Source organism: Pinus tabuliformis, chromosome 3_1 (genome assembly GCF_031772625.1).
Source record: "Pinus tabuliformis cultivar Carrire ecotype Pingquan chromosome 3_1, CPIR1, whole genome shotgun sequence".
Classification (NCBI taxonomy): domain Eukaryota; kingdom Viridiplantae; phylum Streptophyta; class Pinopsida; order Pinales; family Pinaceae; genus Pinus; species Pinus tabuliformis.
Window position 1 is genome coordinate 12,792,319 of NC_142301.1, and position 5,845 is coordinate 12,798,163.

General features: G+C 39.1%; 1 pseudogene; it reads left to right on the top strand.

Moving 5' to 3' along the window:
• Positions 1-317: 317 nt before the first annotated feature.
• On the top strand, positions 318-1,992 carry LOC149185524 (putative acyl-activating enzyme 5, peroxisomal pseudogene; annotated as a pseudogene).
• The last annotated feature ends 3,853 nt before the right edge of the window (positions 1,993-5,845 follow it).

Genomic DNA, 5,845 nt, shown 5'->3' on the forward strand with positions numbered 1-5,845 from the left:
AATAGCATACAAAAATCAAAGGTTGAGATTTTTCTTTGAAATAGTTGTATGTTTTTCCTTTTTAATTAAATTGATTAATTAATAAAAAATAACATAAACACTTGTCATATAAAATGAGATATAATTTTTAGTCTTGTGTTATTGTAAGCAATGGTATTGATCCATGACATGTGTGCAGATTTTATATTGTAATTTTTAATGGTTTGGTTCTAAAGTTGGATTTCATATTGTAATTTTTAATGTTTTGGTTAAAGTTGAAACATTGGGCGTGTAGATTTCAGAATGTTGTTTTTAATCGAAAGAAGGACGAAGAGGGAATGGAGAAATTGAAACGATGTGTTGTGAATCATCCTCCCCTGTCACTGATCCGCTTCATAGAGAGATCTGCCATCGTCTATGGGGACTCCACCTCCATCGTCTACAATTCCACTCGTTATACATGGTCTCACACCTACCAACGCTGCCGCAAGCTTGCCTCTGCTCTCTCTGCCCACAATATCTTGCCTTGGGATGTTGTAAGTATTGGAATCATACAAATTGGAATCAACATTTCCATGGGAATTTTATTATTTCTTCACCTTAACAAGAAACCCAACAGAGCAGAATAGGATAAAATCTTGATCCTCTTAGCTGTGGTTTGTTGCAGGTGTCTGTGGTGGCTCCCAACGTTCTTGCTATTTACGAAATGCATTTGGCAGTTCCAATGGCAGGGGCCGTTCTTAACACCGTCAACACGCGTCTGGACGCTCGAACGATGGTTGCTCAGTTCAATCACTGTCAACCCAAGATTGTGTTTGTTGATTATCAATTCGCACCTCTCGTCACGGAAGCTCTACGCGGAACCGACCATAAGCCCACCCTAGTACTCATCCCGGAGCTCGTCAATGGCACGGAATTAACTTTCACGACTACAGCAGCAGTCACAACATACAAAGGGCTATTGCAAGAGGGAGATCTGGATTTCGAGACACAGTGGCCGGAGGACGAGTGGCAGAGTATCATTGTGAATTATACATCGGGCACAACCTCTGGTCCCAAGGGAGTAGTTCACAGCCACAGGGGCATCTACACAATGGTTATGGATACCCTTTTAACCTGGGGTTTGAGGTCGCAGCCGTTTATCTGTGGACTCTGCCCATATTTCACGCCAACGGCTGGTGTTTCACATGGGGAATAGCTGCCCTCGACGGCGCAAATATCTGCATAAGGAAATTCGACGGCCACATCATCTATAAAGCTCTCAACAACCACCGGGTTACCCATATCTGCGTGGCGCCTGTGGTGCTTACCATGATTTCAAACGTAGATCCATCGGACAGAGAGCCTTTGCCCCATCAGGTGGAGATCTTAACCGCGGGCGCTCCTGCTGCTGCTGCTGCGCTACTCAAAATTGAAGAGCTGGGAGTCTGTGTCACTCATGGCTATGGCCTCACAGAGACCGCAGGAGCGGTGGTTTTATGCGCTTGGAAATCTGAGTGGGACAGACTTGCAGCGAACGAGAGGGCTCAAATGAAAGCTATACAGGGCGTTAGGTCGCTGGGTTTGGCTGAGTTGGACATGAAGGATCCGGATACCATGGCGAGCGTGGCTAGAGATGGAGTGCAGTTGAGCGAGGTTATGATTAGAGGGCCGCGTGTTATGAAGGGTTATTTCAAGGACGAGAAGAGCACAGACAAAGCCATGGAATACCCAACCCAGGTTCAATTCCACGATGTTCCACTTACTGTGATGGGCGTCCAAATCGCAGACGACGTCGTGCGGTCCACCAGTGCAGAGATTATCAGGAAACAAGCATCTCCAGTCGATATCAGAATTGATGGCTTCCAGAACCTTGTAGACTGCTTCTTGCTCTCTGCTATCCAGCGCTGGCTCTGGCATGTAATCATCTACATTCCCCAAAACTTAAAGAAGCAACAGCAGCACGGGGATCGCCATTGTAATTCAAAAATCTCTAAAAGTGAAAGTATTTCGGACTGGATACTGCAACTGTAAATTACAGAACGGATTACAACAGGTTGCTGATATATATGTTGGTTTTTCATAGCGATTTCAAATTTGAATTTTATTCGCCCGCGCACAACCTCATGTATGCCATAACCTCCAAACGCATGGCATGCGATTTCAAATTTGAATTTTATTCGCCCGCGCACAACCTCATGTATGCTCCATGCCATAACCTCCAAACGCATGGCGTACTGTCAACGCATACTGTGGTATCGACATAATCATGTGTATGGTGGATCATGTGGCATCGACATAAGCCATGGTTGATGAACGCGGAATCGGAATTCGTTAGCCGGAGAAATGATGCACACGGCTGACAGCCAAAGCCGATGTCAGAACCCGTTTCCCAACACTGTCTTTAAGGTCTCTTAAGAGTGCATTTATAATGCTATAGTGGTGGAAAAAAGTGAAAGAAGAATTTAAAAAGGAAAAGGAAAGTTATTAAATGAGGTTTTTAATATTATTTTATTTTTATGATAAAATAGAAGTGAAAGAAGTGTTCTGAGATTATTATTGGTTTACTGATTTCCCAAGATTAAGATTGGTGTTGTACAACTTTTTTTTGTACATGAAATACCTAAATATAACCATGCTTTCAATGGGGAGAGACTAGCTTCAATAAAGAGAATAGCATAAGGAGTATTTCCTTTAATCTTGAGGTTGTAAGTTATAAATTTCTTTTGGATCATTTCAATCTTTCTCTATGATTTTCTAGATATGCTACAGCTCCAAACTTCACACCCATATAAAATAACAGCGGTGATTCTCCATACTGCAACCCCAAATTCCACATCCATATAAAATAACAAAAGTGATTATCTAAATATAGGGCAACCCCAAATTTCACTCATATAACTAACAAAAGTACAAACCCAAGGATGAGTTAACTTACAATGGTTTTCAAACTAATATTGAGCTTTCCAACCTTAAAGTGATTCAACAATAATATAATTATTTTATAATAAATAGGTAAATGGCAACCTTCTAGTGAGTATGCTCCATGCCATAACCTCCAAACGCATGGCGTACTGTCAACGCATACTTGACATACTGTGGTATCGACATAATCATGTGTATGGTGGATCATGTGGCATCGACATAAGCCATGGTTGATGAAAGCGGAATCGGAATCGGAATTCGTTAGCCGGAGAAATGATGCACACTGCTGACCGCCAAAACCGATGTCAGAACCCGTTTCCCAACACTAAAATGTCAGAACCCGTTTCCCAACACTATACTTAAGGTCTCTTAAGAGTGCATTTATAATGCTATAGTGGTGAAAATAGGAGTTGCCCAAACATCCTGAAATCATCCGTGCAATGATGGGAAAAGAACACGCTTCCCAGCACATGTGCGAAGATTCCTGCACCATCTAGAAGGGCAAGTGCTATTTCATGGACTATAGCATCATTAATGCTATAGTCCACGTAACCGGAAGAGCCCATGGATGCATGGATGCACCGTCCTTACAACCAAATCCATGTATGTATGGGATACTGACGCGACAGCTACATGCAATCCCATGATTTTCCGGCAACTATGCTCCATACCTTTCCCGGCCGCTCCCTTCCAACCTGTCACACGGTGGATATGATAGTACACCATACTCATTCAATGCAACCTCTATAGTCATTCAATGCAATCGCCCAATCTTGGTGCCCAAAATTTCAAAATTCAAATGTTATTTCCGCGCCCAAACTGCCCATGAAATTTCTGAAACGAAGTGAAACGAACACACCACAGAGATTTCGAATATCTACAGGGGTCTCTCCTCGCATCATGGTCTTCCAACGCTCTTCCGGTACTGGTTCCGCCATACGAGAGGCCGAGAGTTGGAGGTGCCACTCTCTCTGGTTTCCCAGATTGGATCATCCATTGACCACATAAAGCAGGGATTATTTGTGCGCTCTTATATAAATGCATCTTCTGAATACAGAATGATCTCGCTGATTCACAACATCTGAGGAGCTTGCTTATATTGTCTTTGGTGTATCTGCAGAGGAAAATAATAGCACAGCGGAGAGAAATCTTCAGGGACATAGAAGACTTTGCAGTTAGTAGTTTCTTCTGTGACCTTCCTTCTTCCTTACAGAAAATGGTTTTCTAATAAGTTGCTGCGGGGACTTTCGGTTTTTTAGGGAATTTTCGTTAGCTCACTATTGAGCAATCTTTCTGTTTTGATTTGATTTCAGGGTTGTGATTGATAACGCCGTCTGTGAAAACGCAACATTGGTGAGGGTGAAGCCCTTGGCTTTCTCAGTCTGAATTTCTTGAATACATCCTATGTGGGGTAGTTTTTCAGGGAACACTGCCATCTGACAATACGCATTTTAATGTATAAGACTCTGATCGCATTGTCAGCGTTCCGTTAATGTTGACTAAACGAGAGACACAAAACGCTTCTTTCCTGCAATTTGCAAGGTTGGTTTATGCTCCCTTGTTTATTATTATGATTTAGATGTCCCTGATAACTACCACATCAACCTGTTAATTTCAATTAATTTATATTTCTGCAGATTCCGTTATGAGTTTGACTTCATATCACATATTCCTGCACTCCCATCTTTAACGGCCTCGTAAAGTAAAATAAAATATTTTGCGAGTTCAAGATATCCTAGGAATAAACCTGCGTTATAAATTCCAGTTTCTTCAATTTTATCTATTATAAAAAATAATATAAATATTCCCCTTTAATGGTAAAGCTCGTTGAAGTTTCGAAGAGTAATTATAAAATCTAGATTCTGATAAGATAAGTTGAACCTAAATCCCATATACTATATGCAAATCATACGGAATTGATCGCTTTGATGCCTAAACAACATTATATAGAGCATGCGCATGCTTGTAGAACTAATTTTTAAAGGACAAGATCCTCTTTATGTAAAGCAAATGCAGACATTTCAAATATATAAGAAAGGAATATGGGCATCGGAAGGAGATCAAATCCCTCATTGAACATTGAACAATCATGAACTATAATAATATGACAATCGGAAAGAACCTGCGTGGACAAAACCTCATTGAACACTAAAAACAATCATGGATAAGAGGCAGTACGGCAGAACTTTTTTTTCCATTAACTAGATTCTGGATTTGAGGTAAATTTTATTTGAAATTCCATAAAAAGAATTATAAAAATTATAATTGACTGGTTGAAATTATACAATATTGATATTCTAAAATTATTTTATTACTCTACTATTTTATTATATTGAGAGAGGTAGTTTATCTATACTCTATTATTATATTGAGAGAAGTAGTTTATATAGCCTAGTCTAATTAGATTGTTTTTTGCCTTGAAAATCATGAAAATTTTGGTAATATTTTGATAAAATTTTGCAGCCAATTTTGTAAAGCAATTATCAAACTTTAAGATTTTAGGTGTCTAGAAGTTTTTTGATGACGCTAAATCCATTTCCACCATCAAAAACATGATTAGAACAATACTACTCCAAGGTTTCTTGAATTTTGTTTATCCCATTTCTGCCATTTTGATCATCCCCTAATTCCTCAGCCATTTATATATGCATATAAAAAATATACATAATTCTTTTAATACTCAATCTAGTCACATTATTATTTTCAAAATAAAAATAAAATATTAAAAAATAACAATTAAATAATCAGAAAGGATGACAACCACAGAATCAGATATTCACTTCCGTCTAATAGAGTTTGGGAATCTGGACCAAGTACCTGGCACAGTTAATTTTCCCTCTGTCAGCATTACGTATATCCTTAAAAAGATCATTTTTAATAAAATCTATTTTTAAAATTAAGAAATCTAAAATTAAGGGAAACTGTTTTGATTTCATGAGAGCATTTTATTAATAAAATATAA